Genomic DNA, 15,662 nt, shown 5'->3' on the forward strand with positions numbered 1-15,662 from the left:
AAACAAAATGGAAACCAAGACAACCTGGCAACATCAGAACCCAGCTCTCCCACCACAGCGAGCAGTGGATTGGCAAACACTTCAGAAAAAGAAGACTCAGACCTGAAATCATACCTTAAGATGATGATGAAGATCTTTGAGGAGAGCATGAATAACTCCCTTAAATGGGAGGACAACCATAAACAAATAGAAGCTTTTAAAGAGGAAACATGAAAAACACTCAAAGAACTCAAACAACTGCAGGAAAACAAAACCAAAAAGATGCAGAAAATGAAAATAGAAACAATAAAACACACACACACACACACACACACACACACACACACACACACACACACACACAAAACACAGCCCTGTAGATGGAAAACCTAAAAAAGAAATCAGGAGTCATAGATGCAAGCATCTCCAACAGACTACAAGAGATGGAAGAGAGAATCTCAGGGGCCAAAGACAACATGAAAACATAGGCAAAACATTTAGAGAAGATGCAAAAACCAAAAAGCTCCTAACCCAAAATGTCCAGGAGATCCAGGACACAATGAGAAGACCAAACTTAAGGATAATAGGAATAGAAGACGGTGAAGATTAACAACTAAGAAGCACAGTAAATATCTTCAAGAAAATTTTGGAAGAAAACTTCCCTACCCTTAAGAAAGAGATGACCATGAGCATAAAAGAAGCCTACAGAACTCCAAATACACTGGACTAGAAAAGAAATTTTTCCTGACACATAATAGTCAAAATGCCAAGTGTTCAAAACAAAGAAAGAATACTAAAAGCAATAAGGGGAAAAGGTCATGTAACATATAAAGGCAGACCAATCAAAATCACACCTGACTTCTCAACAGAGACTATGAAAGCTAGATGATCCTGGACAGACATCATACAGACCCTAAGAGAACACATGTGTCAGCCCAGGCTACTATGCCCAGCCAAACTCTCAGTCACCATAGATGGAAGGACCAAGATATTCCAGGACAAAACTAAATTTACACAATATCTGACCACAAATCCAGCCCTACAAAGAATAATAGATGGAAAACCCAACACAAGGAGGGAAACTATATCCTAGAAAAAAAAAAAAAAAAAGAAAGAAAAAGAAAAGAACTAAGCAAGAAAACCAAAAGAAGAAAGACACACAGACATATTTCTTCCTCTAAAAGCAAAAATAGCAGGAAACAGCAACCACTATTCCTTAATATCTGTTAACTTAAATGGACTCAATTCCCCAATAAAGAGACATAGGCTATCAGACTGGATACATAAACAGAATCCAGCATTTTGCTGATATAAAAAACTCATCTCAGAGACAAAGATAAACACTATCTCAAAGCAAAAGGCTGGGAAAAAACCTTCCAAGCAAATGGCCCCAAGAAACAAGCTGGAGTAGCCATTCTAATATTGAATAAAGTAGATTTCCAACCAAAAGTTATTAGAAAAGATAAGAAAGGACACTTTTTACTCATTACAGGGAAAATTTATAAGGAGAAAATCTCAATCCTTAACATATATGCTTCAAATACAAGAGCACACATATTCATAAAAATAAACCCTACTAAAGCTCAAAACATACATTGCACCACACACAATAATAGTGGGAGACTTTAACACCCCAGTCTCATCAGTGGACAGATCATGGAAGCAGAAACTGAACAAGGATGCAGTGAACCTAGCAGAGGTTATGAACCAATTGGAATTAATAGACATCTACAGAATATTTCACCCTAGAACAAAAGAATACACCTTCTTCTCAGCACCATATGGTACCTTCTCCAAAACTGACCATATAGTTGGTCACAAAACAAGCCTCAATAGATATAAGAAGATTGAAATACTGCCATGCATCCTATCAAATAATCATGGACTAAGGCTGGTCTTTAATAACAACAAAGACAACAAAAAGCCTATGAACACATGGAAGCTGAACAATGCTCTACTAAATAATAGTATGGCCAAAGAAGAAATAAAGAAAGAAATAAAAGATTTTCTAGAATTTAATGAAAATGAAAGCACAACATACCCAAACTTATGGGATGCCATGAAAGCAGTAATAAGAGGAAAACTCAGAGCTCTGAGTGCCTCCAAAAAGAAACTGGAAAATGCATACACTAGCAACCTGACAGCATAGTTGAAAGCTCTAGAACAAAAGGAAGCAGATATATCCAAGAGGAGTAGATGGCATGAAATAATCAAACTCAGAGCAGAAATTGACCAAATAGAATCAAAAAGAACCATTCAAAGAATCAATAAAACCAAGAGATGGTTCTTTGAGAAAATTAATAAGATTGATAAACCCTTAGCCAGACTAAGGAGAGGGCAAAGAGAGAGTATCCAAATTAACAAAATCAGAAAGGAAAGTGGAGAAATAACAACTGAAACTGAGGAAATTCAAGAAATCGTCAGATCATACTACGAAAGCCTATATTCAACAAAGCTGGAAAATCTGGAGGAAATGGATAAATTCCTAGACAGATACCAAATACTAAAGTTAAATCATGACCAGGTAAACCATCTAAATAATCCCATAACAGCTAAAGAAATAGAAGCAGTCATCAAAAACCTCCCAACCAAAACAAGCCCAAGAACAGATGGGTTCAATGCAAAATTCTATCAGACATTTATTGATGACATAATACCAATACTCTCCAATATATTCCACAAAATAAAGTCAGTTGGAACACTATTCAACTCATTTTTTTCAAGACTACAATAACCCTCATTCCTAAACCACACAAAGACTGTACAAGGAAAGAGAACCTCAGACCAATCTCACTTACGAACATTGATGCAAAAATACTCAACAAAATTTTTGCAAATCAAATTCAAGAACACATCAAAACAATCATTCATCATGATCAGGTAGGTCTCATCCCTGGGATCCAGGGATGGTTTAATATATGAAAATCCATCAACATAATCCACCATATAAACAAACTCAAAGAAAAAACCCACATTGTCATCTCACTAAATGCTGAGAAAGCATTTGACAAAATTCAACACTCCTTCATGTCAAAAGTCTTGGAAAGAACAGGAATCCAAGGCCCATACCTTAATATAACAAAAGCAATATACAGCAAACCAACAGCCAACATCAAACTTAACGGTGGGAAACTTGAAGCAATCCCACTAAAATCAGGGACTCGACAAGGCTGCCCACTCTCCCCCTACCTATTCAACATAGTACTGGAAGTTCTGGCCAGAGCAATTAGACAGCAAAATGAAATCAAAAAGATATAAATTGGAAAGGAAGAAGTAAAAATATTACTATTTGCAGATGACATGATATTATATGTAAGTGACCCAAAAAATTCCACCAGAGAACTACAGCTGATAAACAACTTCAGCAAAGTGGCTGGATATAATATTAACTCAAACAAATCAGTAGTATTTCTCTACTCAAAGGAAAAACATGCTGAGGAAGAAATTATGGAAAAAATACCCTTCACAATAGTTACAAACAATATGAAATGCCTTGGTGTGACCTTAATTAAGCAAGTATAGTACCTGTATGACAAGAACTTCAAATCTCTGAAGAAGGAAATTGAGGAAGATCTCAGAAGATGGAAAGATCTCCCATGCTTATGAATTGGAAGGGTCAACATTGTAAAAATGGCTATCCCACCAAAAGCACTCTACAGAGTTAATGCAATCCCAATCAAAATTCCAACCCAATTCTTCATAGAGTTGGAAAGAGCAATTTGCAAATTCATCCGAAATAACAAAAATACCTAGAATATTGAAATCCATCCTCAACAACAAGAAAATATCTGCGGGAATCATCATCCCTGACCTCAGGCTATATTACAAGGCAATTATCTTAAAAACACATGGTACTGGTACATGAATAGGCACGTTGATCAATGGAATAGAATAGAAGATTCAGAAATGAACTCTCACACATATGGTCACTTGATTTTTGACAAAAGAGCTGAAAACATTCGATGGAAAAAGGACAGCCTCTTCAACAAATGATGTTGATTCAACTGGCACTCAGCACGCAGAAGAATGAAAATAGACCCTTTCTTATCTCCTTCTACAAAGCTCAAGTGCAAGTGGATCAGAGATCTCCACATAAAACCAGGTACACTGAAACTATTTGAAGATTAAAGTAGTGAAAACCTTAGAACACATAGGCACAGGGGGAAATTTCTTGAACAGAACTCCAATGGCTTGTGCTCTAACATCAAAGATCAAGAAATGGGATTTAATGAGATTGCAAAGTTTCTGTAAGGCTAAGGACACTGTCAACAAAACAAAATGGCAGCCAACAGATTGGGAAAAGATCTTTACCAACTCCATATCTGATAGAGGCCTAATATCCAATGTATACAAAAAACTCAAGAAGTTAGACACCAGAGAATCAAACAATCCTATTTAAAAATGTGGTACAGAGCTAAACGAAAAGTTCTCATTTGAGGGATAGCGAATGGCTGAGATGCATCTAAAAAAGTGCTCGAAATCTTTAGTCATCAAGAAAATGCACATCAAAACAACCCTGAGATTCTACCTCACACCAGTCAGAATGGCTAAGATCAAAAATTCAGATGACAGCAGATGCTGGCAAGAATGCGAAGAAAGAGGAACACTTCTCCACTGTTGGTGGGGTTGTAAACTGGTACAACCACTCTGGAAATCAGTCTGGTGGTACCTCAGAAAATTGGACATAGTACTACCTGAAGACCCAGTTATTCCACTTCTGGTCATATATCCCAGAGATGCTCCAACATACAACAAAGACATGCACCACAAAGTTCATAGCAGCCCTAATTTTTTTTGTTGTTCTCAGGTTTATTGAAAATATGACATCACAGATTAAACAGCTCCACGTGGTGTTTTGAAATTCATCCCAACTGTAGGCTGAGTGACCTGGAGGTTAGAGAGACTGCCAAAGTCTAGAAGCTTCAGCATTTCCTTGGTGTCAGGATCTACCTCAATGATCTTCAGATCTAGGGCTGAGACCTCAGGATCATAGTTATCTCTCCTCTCTCTCTTCTTCCTGTAGCTTGATAAAGATTCCTCTCACAGGACCTCTCTGAATCTGCTTCATCAGTTGTGTGACATAGCCAGCTATCTTGTTCTGAAGTTTCTTGCTGGGGATAAAGGTGATTTCCTCGCATACGTACTTGTTGGTGTGGAAGTTATCGCCCAGGCATGTGTAGTACTTCTTGATGATGACATGGGCCGCCTTCTTCACAGTCTTGGTGCGAACTTGGCCCATGTTGATGGGTCTTGGTCAGCAGCTCTATTTGTAATAGCCAGAAGCTGGAAAGAATCCAGATACCCTTCAGTAGATGAATGAATACAAAAATTGTCGAATATTTACACAATGGAGTTCTACTCAGCTATTAGAAACAATGACTTTATGAAATTCCTAGGAAAATGGATGCATCTAGAGAATATCATCATGAGTGAGGTATCCCATTCACAAAAGAACAGACATAATATGCAGTCACTGATAATTGGATACTAGCCCCAGAAAGCTCTGAATACACAAGAAACAACTCACAGACCACATGAAGCTCAAGAATAACAAAGGCCCAAAAGTGAAAGCCTCAGTCCTTCTTAGGAAAAAAAATAAATGTATAGCACCCTCTCAGAGTGTGATACACCTGGACCTTAAATCATTAGTAATCCAAGAGCTAAGAAGATAGCCTTGTGGCAATTTTTGGTATCCAAAGATAATTATGTTTAATCTATACACACCAAGAAAACCGACTGTTTCCATGTTATGTTCTGTCCTACATGTACTTTATGTCTATGGTAACTAGTTGGATTTCAAGGCATGATATCAAACCTGTAAAAGAATTAAGTACTGACACAAATATATTCATATAGTGTTATGCCAAAATGCCTTTAAAAATCTGTACAGGTATCCCTCTTTCTAAATTAAAGTTGTAAAAGGAAAAAAAAAAAGAATTAGATAGCAAACTTTTATTATACAGGAAAAAGTTGCTCTTTAACAATTTTATTCATGCACATAACATATTATAATTATTTTCACTTTTACTCTCTCTTATCTCGCCCTGATCCCATCAACCTCCTCCCAAATCTCTTTTTCACATTTATGACTTTTTGTTTTGTTTCATGACCCAATGAGTTTAACAGGTGCCATGTATTTGACTGTGGGTTTGGAATTATCCACTGGAGCCTGACTAACACAGCTGAGGATACACAATTCCTGCTCTCCTGAAATCTATTGGTCACTGCTTCAGTTGTGAAGTCTTTCTGCTAAATACCCCATTTTTATGATGTTCTGCCCATGCTTCATGGGGCCAAGCAAGTGTGAGCTGAACCCTCAGAATCTGTAAGCTCAAGTACATCCTTCTGTGAGTTGTTTCTATCTAGTATTTTCATCACTGTGATGAGAATATACTAATACAACACTGTATTAAAATTGTTCTTGAAGGAGGTCAGAGAAATGAGTCTTTTTTTTGCTAGCCTAGGACTGGCCCCCTTGTAGTGGGTAAACTCACTCTGCACATACAGAAAGCCCCTGTCTGCTGAGGCGGTGCCCTTGTAGTCTTTCTTTTAGGCTCTACCTCTGCTTCTCTCTCTTACTTCTGTGTGAAATCGTGTGTGTGTGTGTGTGTGTGTGTGTGTGTGTGTGTGTGTGTATTGGAAAAACATTTTGAATACTTTGGTGTCTAAAATTGTTTTCATTTTGCCTTCATTTTGAAGTAGTTGATTCTAGATCACCAGATACGGGATTCAGGATATACTAACCCAAATACAAGACTTAGGCAGAGGCAGAAAGACCGTTCTGGCTTTCCCATTGTTCTTCCATAAAATATGTCATGAAGTCTTCTTTTAGAAGCCTTCTCTATTCTCACAGAGGAAGAAACAGCCCCTGTTTGAAAGAGGAGGTCGCAGAGAAGGTTCTGAGTGACAGGTCTGGCTTTCCTCCAGCCTATCACCAGTGGCACTCCTGTTTTGTTGATAGTATTTTCTCCACAACAGTGCGGGCCACATCAAATAGCCTAAGTGGTCTCAAGCTTCCCCTAGCTAAATTTGTACGTTCTCCTCTGTTTACTTTTCCCTTCTTTGGTGCTGGGATTAAACCCGTGGCTTTGAACACATAATAACTAGCCAACCATCTCCATGAGCTGATTCTTCAGTTTCTTTGCTGTGTGACCAGGGCCTCTGCAATGAAGGCAGGAAAAACATTTTTTCTTCCTTATACCAGTTACAGCTTCTCAAGTTTATTTTATTTTCAAAATCTGGACATGTTTTATTTACAAGCCACACCCCATATAGCAAACAAATTCTTATAATGTATAATGTACCACACAGCACTTTCAAATTGCCCTGCAATGGACCCACTGTAGAGAATCCCCAGCAAGCTTGCCAGACACTGGATAGAGCAGAACTTTGATATAGTCACTTAGGCCTTCCGAAACTTATTTCTACTTTTGGCACTTACCAAGTGCTTACTCAGTGACAGGTGCTCAAAACGAAAAAGTGAGATGTTCATATGCTAGTTCCTCTCGTGTGTGTAACTGAGCATCTCTCCATTTCCCACCTCCAACTGTCTGCCCAGCCAATATTTTATATGAGCACGTGTACTCTATCCATTCTGACATTCTCACTCAGGCTAGAGTCAGACACTGGGATTTTAAAATTGATTTTGTTTCTGTTATACATCAGGTTCTATTCGTGATGATCAATAATTGTTGATGCAGTTTATTCCCCCGCCTTTGATTCCAGTGCTTTCCACACTGCAGCCCTCACCTGGCTTCCCTTGAATCCTTGGACAAAAGGCACACACTCAGTTTGTTTCTTTACAACTTGCCTTCTTGACACAATTGCTGTGCACTGATATCTCTCTCTTGGAAAAGCATGCTCTTACCACTTTATTATCTTCATCTCTCCATCCGCCCCAAACTTCAGTGGCTACACACACTTAGGTCCTGTCATTCACCCCTGGCCACCAACTAGTAGTGGCCAAGGACCCCAGCTCCTCCCACTCCCAAGACCTCACGTGGTTGATGCATTCTTTGTTCTCCCAAATGTGGTAGAAAACCCCTCTCTTCTTCCTTGTGTGAACCTGCAAGTTCCACCTGTACCGTCTGCCCGGCAATTAGCCCCTAGCTTTCTTTACTGACAAGTCAAGAACCAACTAGGGAACAGGACCTTAGTACCAGAATCACTCCCTTTAAATAATGATTGTCTAGATGTAGAATTCCCTAGTAGACAGAGCTCTGGACATGGTGAGTGCAGATGTAAGGTAAACGGCTATTCCCAGATTCTGTTGTCATGCCTACCCACCATGATGGACAGTCTCCTCAAACTGTGAGCTATCATAAACTCTTCCTGTCTTAAAGTACTGTTCTCTGGTATTGTGTCACAGAATTGAGAATAGTCATGGAAATACTCTTTCCTAGGTTCTGGAGGTAGAGGCCCTGCCACAGCAGGGTGCTACAGAAGAAAGTAAGCTTCTAATCTCATTCTAGCTTGTGATAAGGCTAAAAAGGAGGGAACATGGTTTCTATTTCTTGGCAAGTGTGGACAGCAAAGTCCTTGAAGATATGAAGTCTTCAAGGCAAAATGCTCAGTGCAGTGAACTGGAAAACCTAGATAGAGAAACACTTGGTTGCAGAAATCCTCCAATGCAAACATGCTTGTTTCACTTAAGAAAGATCAGGAAAGGGCTGCAGTAGGACTCACCTGATAATGTGCTTGCTGAGCAAGTGTGGGTGTCAGGTTTTGGATCCGCAGAACTCACATAAAAATCTGGTTGGTATGACAGTTGCCTATTATCCCAGCACTTGGGAAGCAGAGACAGGGAATCACTAGGGCAAGCAGGCTGACTAGTTTCAGTGAGAGACCCTGTCCCCAACATAAACTGGAGCATAATTGGAAAAGACTCAATATTAATATCTGGCCTGTATAAGCATATGTACCACACACGTGCAAAAGAAGATAAACATATGCACAACACATATATACTACACACACTCATATACCTACTGCATACACATACTCTTATACCTACCAGATACATGCCAGACACACACACATATACCTCCCATAAAGTGTATACACACACACACACACACACACACACACACACACACACACACACACACACACGGGGGGGGGGACTGAAGTATAGCTAACAAGGAGCAAGGTGGGGAAGGGATGGCAGGAAATGAGGCCTGTTTGATCATCTGGTGAAATGGTGTTTTTGGGGTCTGTTAGGAGACCTAATTAAGTGGCCTGATATTTTAACATTTTTGACCAGTATTTTGTCTTTTTTAAAAAATGTAACTAACATACCCTTTTATTTTGATGGGGCTTCATAATTGTTAGTTTAAAGCACTGAACATAAATTTATTTTAAACTACAGCTCTAGGAATTGCTCAAGAGTTGGGGTTAAATTGGCCTAATGAACGGAGCGTCCTTAACGTGTAGACAAGTGTCTGTTCTCTCTGGTTGCTATGAGGACACAATAGGCGAGCACACAAAAGTGCAGGGTTCAGCACCCTGCCTAGCACTCACCAGCCACTCAGGTTTTACACACCTATCACCAGAGCATGGGACAAGGGATCATGGAGAGGTGTCCCTCTAAGAACCCAAGTATGGCTCACTATAGTAAAAATGCATGGTGTCTTTTACCTTGACAACTGATCTGAGCATAGACAGTAAGTGTGGGACTACTCTAGGGAGCGTGGGGGCAGAGGATGGACGCTCATGGGAGGGGCAGAAGGCAGGAACTATTCCTGGCAGAGGCACTCCGAGAGCCTGTGCTGTACACATATTCCTCATTGTACCAGTTGCCACTTCACTCTGGACTAGTTCCTTGGCCACAGAGAAGCTTTTCTGACAGCTTTTATTTGTCTAATTCTACTTGAGATTTTGGACTCATTTCCAAAGGTCAACACCTAGACTCCTGTCTTTATACTTGCCCTCTGTTCTTGTCTAGTAGGTTTGAACATCTAGCTCTTACATGTAAGTCCCTAATCTATTGTGAGATTGCTTTCGGACTCTTCTGTGTGTGGATAGCTATTTATTCCAGCGCTTTTTATCACCGAGATGATCTTTTCCCTATGGGTGTTTTGAGTACCTGTGTTGAAGATCAGCAGACTGTAAATGCCTGGACCCATTTCTGGGCTGTCTATAATTTAGTTGGTCAGTGTGTCTCTTAATGCAGTACCATACTGATAAGGAGAATGAATGTGAAATGTGTCTTACCTCAAATACGGCAACAAAATGAAAATCCGTCTAAAACAAGCTGTTCTCAAAATACGACAGAAATGGCAAAACTGACACAAGAAAGAGCTACTCGAGATCAGGGATCACCAGAGGGACCCAACCTCAAATGCCTGTGAGCTGTCACCCTGCTGCATGTGGACCGGTTACTGTGAAGAAAACAATAATAACAACAAACCCCAGAAGCAGGGAGAGCAGTGGTGGGGAGACCGGGAACCCCGGTGCACGGTGGATAGATGGGACAGTAAATTAGCACAGACGTCTTTAAAAAAAAAGCATGGGGGTGGGGGAGGTTCCTGAAAGAGCTAAAAATAGAACCACCATATGATCCAGCCAGTTTACGGCTGGGCGTGTATTCAAGAATTATGAAATCAGTATGTCAAAGAGATCGTTATGTATTATCTTTATATGCGTTTTATATGACAGGATACTACCCAGCTTTATAAGAGAAAGAAAGCTTGTCATTTGCAACAGCAAGGTAGAACTTGGAGGACATGATACTAGTAAAAGACGTGTGGCCGCTGCTCTTTCACGTGTGGAATCCGAAGTCACCAAAGTCATCGGATGGCTGAAGGCTTCCGGAGGACAAGGCTGGGGAGCTGGAAAGGAACAGTGAGAGCCTGGCCTTGCTCGTTGTGGGAGGAGTGGAATATTTTAGGAGATCCTGATAGTCCTTTCTGGGAAGAAAGAGTGGGACCATGACATGTTGCCCTTTGTTGAATGCTTTTTCTGTGCCTGCTAATCTTGTCTTCACCCTGAGAGTCTTAGATCCAGGAGACACCCTCACCCTGGAGCTATTTTCCCTGATGCTCCCTCAGTCACTCCCTAGCTTTTCTGGACAGATGCTTTTTCTCTTCCGGAAGGACACTAAAGGCTGCAGACCCTTCCTACTCAGCTAGATGCATTCCCCTGCCTCTGTGCTCCCCCAAAGAGTTGGTTAGAACCCCAGGTGCTTCTGCTTTCTCTAGCTACCATTCATCCTTTGCAATTACAAGATCCTGCTGTGAACCCCAATCCACATCCCCTTACCAGGGGAACAGCATGTGCCGGTCATAAGAATGCACCCCATTGTCCAGACTGTTTCAGGATTATGGTTTCTAAGAGAGATGGCTAGAGGGTATCCTGTAGCTTCACCTCTGAAAACTTGTTATTTATTGATTTTGATATTTGTGGGAGGTCTCGTCGTGAAGTGTGCAGAAAACAGAAGCAGGCCTGATTCTAAGAGGGGATGGAGAATGAGCCTAAGAATGAAGCAGCGCCTGCAGGTAGTGTAGCGGGCATGTCCACCGGGATCTGTTGTGTGTCCCATCAGCCATGCTGCTCCAAACAGGGCACTCTTTTCAGGATGCTCCTTAAAGACAGTCATGTCTGGAGAGGAAGGAGACAGAACCAACCCTGAAGGACAGGGGAAAAAGAAGTAGGCTGTCCCTCCACAGGATGTCCCTCCACAGGATGTCCCTCCATAGGCTGTCCCTCCACAGGATGTCCCTCCACAGGCTGTCCCTCCACAGGATGTCCCTCCACAGGCTGTCCCTCCACAGGATGTCCCTCCACAGGCTGTCCCTCCACAGGATGTCCCTCCACAGGATGTCCCTGTGCCTTTTACTTGAGATCTCCCATGGTGGCTCAAATTCTAGGAGCTAGAGGGTCTAGAAACAACCATCTGTATGGTATGCTGGTATCTGTATGCTGTGTGCTAGACTACAAAGTTCCACGTTAACACCATTATATCTAAAACCAACCAACCAAACCAAAACACTCCTAAAAGCATTTGGAAAGCAGAGGCAGGTAGATCTCTGTGAGTTTGAGGTCAGCTGTGTCTACAGAGTGAGCTTCTGGGCAGCCAAGGCTACACACCGAGACCTGTCTCAAAAACAAAACGAAACAACAACACAGATAACCCCTAAGAAAAAGGTACTATTACGTCTCCAGTCTAAAGAGGAGGAAACTGAGGCTAGAAGTTAGGTAGCTAACAGATGCTCTCTCCCACACTCTGTGTGCACATCCTTTCTCTAGTTTCCCTACCACACGAGTGAAGAATTGTGCAGAATAAAATCTTTTCATGAACAACAAAAGGGCTCTAAAGCCAGACAGAATTCTAGAAAGTGCCAAGGTTGAGAGCCACCTCATGCAGAGGGAGTCATATAGGGGTCCCAAAATAGCACACAGATGGGCTTGTGATGAGGCAAGACCTTTCTTAAACTCAGTGAAGTCACAAGCTCAAGACCAGGCTGCAGGCTGCAAAAAGATGTCACGTCCGCACATATCCACACACAAACAGTAATAATTAAACCTAGTTCTATCTTATAATCCAGACATCCCAGTTATTTTAAAATCGAGATTTATTTTTTTGTTTTATGGGTATGAACGTTTTGCCTCCGTGTATGTATGTGTACCATGTGAGTACCTGGTGTCTGCGGAGGCCAGAAGAGGGTATCGGGTGCCCTGCGACCGATGGTACAGGCAATGGAGAGCTACCCTGTGGATGTTGGGAGATTAGCTTGGGTCCTTCGCAAGAGCAACAAGTGTTCTTAACTGCTGAGCCAGCTCTCTGGTCCCAGCATCCATCTTTCCACTCCCAGGTGTGGTACCTTCCTGTTCTGTTCTGGTGATTCCACGGCACAGAGTATTTGTGTTTCCTACCTTCAGATCTGAGCTATAACTGAAAAATGGAGGTGACAGTTATACTTCAGTCAGGCTGTGCACTGGGTTGAGAGCAGCCAACAGAGCCATTGCCTTCTGCAGCTTCCTTTGTGAGGTCTCTTCTAGTGGGAGGGTTGGGTGTGCAGGCAGTGTTAGGAACTTTGCTATCTTCTGTGCATTAGAATGACTGAAGTTTGCACTCCCCAAGCACTGTGCATTTCCCCAACTCCCCACTCCGAGCTGTGGTCGCTGTGCTCTTTCTAAGCACCCGGCCCTCTTAGATTCTACATCTCAGTGGGGTTACCCTGCTTGTCCTATTCTTGACACTTAGCACAAGACTTTGAAGGTTCCTGCACATCGTGTCAAATTACAGAGATTTCCCTTAATTTAATTTTATTTTTTTACTAAATGGCTGCATGACATTCTATGTTGCTTACAGCTTTTCTTTACCCAGAACTCCTTTGGTGGACACTTGGGCTGTCTCTATGTCACGGATATTGTAAATATCGCTTCAGTAAGCATCTAAGTGCAAATATCGCTTGATGCATTGTAAGATTCCTGGATTATAGAATAGTTTTCCCCCCTAGCTTTTTAATGTATCATTATTGTACGTGTGTGTGTGAGTTGTCTGTGTGTGTGTGTGAGTTGTACGTGTGTGTGTGAGTTGTACGTGTTTTTTCTACCGTGCTGCATACTCAGGGATCGTAGGCCCACAAGCATCTGGCTGACTTTCCTGGCTCTGCCTTCCATTTCACAGTAGGTGTGCTGGGATTACAGACCCATATACACATCTGCATCTGACTTTATGTGGATTCCAGAGATCAAGCTCAAATAATCAGTCTTGGGCAGTAAGCACTTTTACCCACTGAGCCATCCTGCCTGACTACTAATTTTAATCTTTTGAGAAACCTACGTATTGTTCTATAGTGACTGCACCTCCCATCAGTAATGAACCATCCCTTTGTTCCACAGCTTCATCAACACTTCCTCTCTCTTGTGGTTTTGGTAATAGCCACAGCCCAACAGGTGTGAATGGCTATTTTACTGTGGTTTCACTTTCCACCTGTGGGATGGCGATGTTAAGTATCTTTGCGTAGAAAATGTCTACTTAGGTACTTTGCCCAATTTAAAGTCAGATTATTTGGCTTAATTTTTTTTATTAATTTTTATAAGTTCTTATCTATCTTGCTTATCAATTCCTCCTCAGATATTTGGTTTGCAAACATTGCATTTGTTATTCGCATCCTTTACTGTGGATAAGTGCTCTGGGGAGTAGTTGCATTAATTCACTGTTGAGTGTGTTGCGTACACTCTGTGCTCCTCTGTATTCCATGATTGCCCTGACTCCTGTGTTTTCTTCTAGAAAATTTAGGGTATCGGAAATTACATTCAAGCTTGTAATTTATCTTAATTTTGTGAGCAAGACTGGGGTTCTATCCCATTCTTTTGTGGATGGACATCTTGTTTTCCTGACACCTTTGGTTGAAGACACCCTTTTCCTTAGTATTTAAGAAAGCACATTTTTGTGTCATTGTAGCATCATGTCAAGTATTACTTTACAGTCCACATGTCAGCTTACTTCTGGGGTCTCGAATCTATCTTGAACCTATTGGCTCTGCACATGTTTTATGCTACGTTCTTCCAAACTAGATTTTGTTGTTCAAATTAGAACCTCCTTTTCTGTCTACATCTGCTTTTCCTTAACTGAATGCAGGGGTCCAGAGTCGGGGTGGCAATTAATTTAGAATTCCCACTCCACATCCAAATTAACATTGTCTACATGTCAAATAAAGCCTGCAGCTGTTTGTGTGTGTGTGTGTGTGTGTGAGAGAGGGGGGGGGTTGGTTCCTTTGGTCAGGTAATTAGTTGGCTTTCCCTGGCTTTGTAATGATCTCATTCCTTCAGCATTTACTGAAACTGTGCTATAGGTACTGTGTGGTACCAGCGGTTTTATGGATATGATTTTATGAATGTCTCTATTTTCCAGATAATGAGTAAAGATTCCAAGGTGTTAAACTCTCCTAAGGTCACACAGATAGTAAGTAACACAGGACAAAGCCATCACCTGGCTTTTGAAGCTTTATTTTACTCTTTTTATTTTTGTGATCACTGACAACCTAACCAAGGGACTTCTGCCTGGCTATGGCCCTCCAAAAAGAGAGATGGGGACTGACGTATATCTAAGAGAAGCACTAGATAGTTAGATTTCTCTCTTTATTAATGAGCTTTGTTCTTCAACAACTCACACTTGTGTGCAAGTCTGATTTTCCTTCCCCTCAACAGGTTTTATTTCCCCCCACCCTTATCAGTCAGTCATACCCCTCCACCAGTCCATTTCCTAAGTGTGTGACTTGATTTCATTTTGTTATCTTTCTTTAGTCAAAAATTAAGATATTCATGTGGTTATGAAACAGTACAATTATATCTCAGCCTAATAATGTACACAGTTGAGATTGTGGAGAGCCATTTTGGCACCTCTGGTCAGCTGGTGGCAGAGAAATATTAATTTTTCAGCATACCTTGAAGCTGACCGTAGGCAGGAAACTGGCTTTTGTGCTGCGCCCCTTAAGGGCTAGAATTAAGCACATTTTTGAAATGATTGCTGTGCATCATGAGAGATATAGATCAAAATTCAGTCTTCTGCAGCTGGAGATCCAGTTGCATGTCACAGACAAAGACTAAAGGGTCTAAAGCAACTCAAGGAATCAAAGCAGGAATCGACATGAAATTGTCATGAAACTGAAAATCTCCGAACAGCAAGGGAAACAAATAACTGAAGAGATGTCCTACAGAGTGGATGGACACTCTTT

General features: G+C 41.1%; 1 pseudogene across 1 annotated transcript; it reads right to left on the bottom strand.

Annotated features, from left to right (window-relative positions):
* Positions 1-4,812: 4,812 nt before the first annotated feature.
* On the bottom strand, positions 4,813-5,218 carry LOC308423914 (small ribosomal subunit protein eS17-like; annotated as a pseudogene). Its single transcript has one exon. The product of its transcript is annotated as a small ribosomal subunit protein eS17-like (transcript).
* Between the last annotated feature and the right edge of the window lie 10,444 nt (positions 5,219-15,662).

This window comes from Micromys minutus (genome assembly GCF_963924665.1).
Source record: "Micromys minutus genome assembly, chromosome: 9".
In the NCBI taxonomy this organism is placed as follows: Eukaryota; Metazoa; Chordata; class Mammalia; order Rodentia; family Muridae; genus Micromys; species Micromys minutus.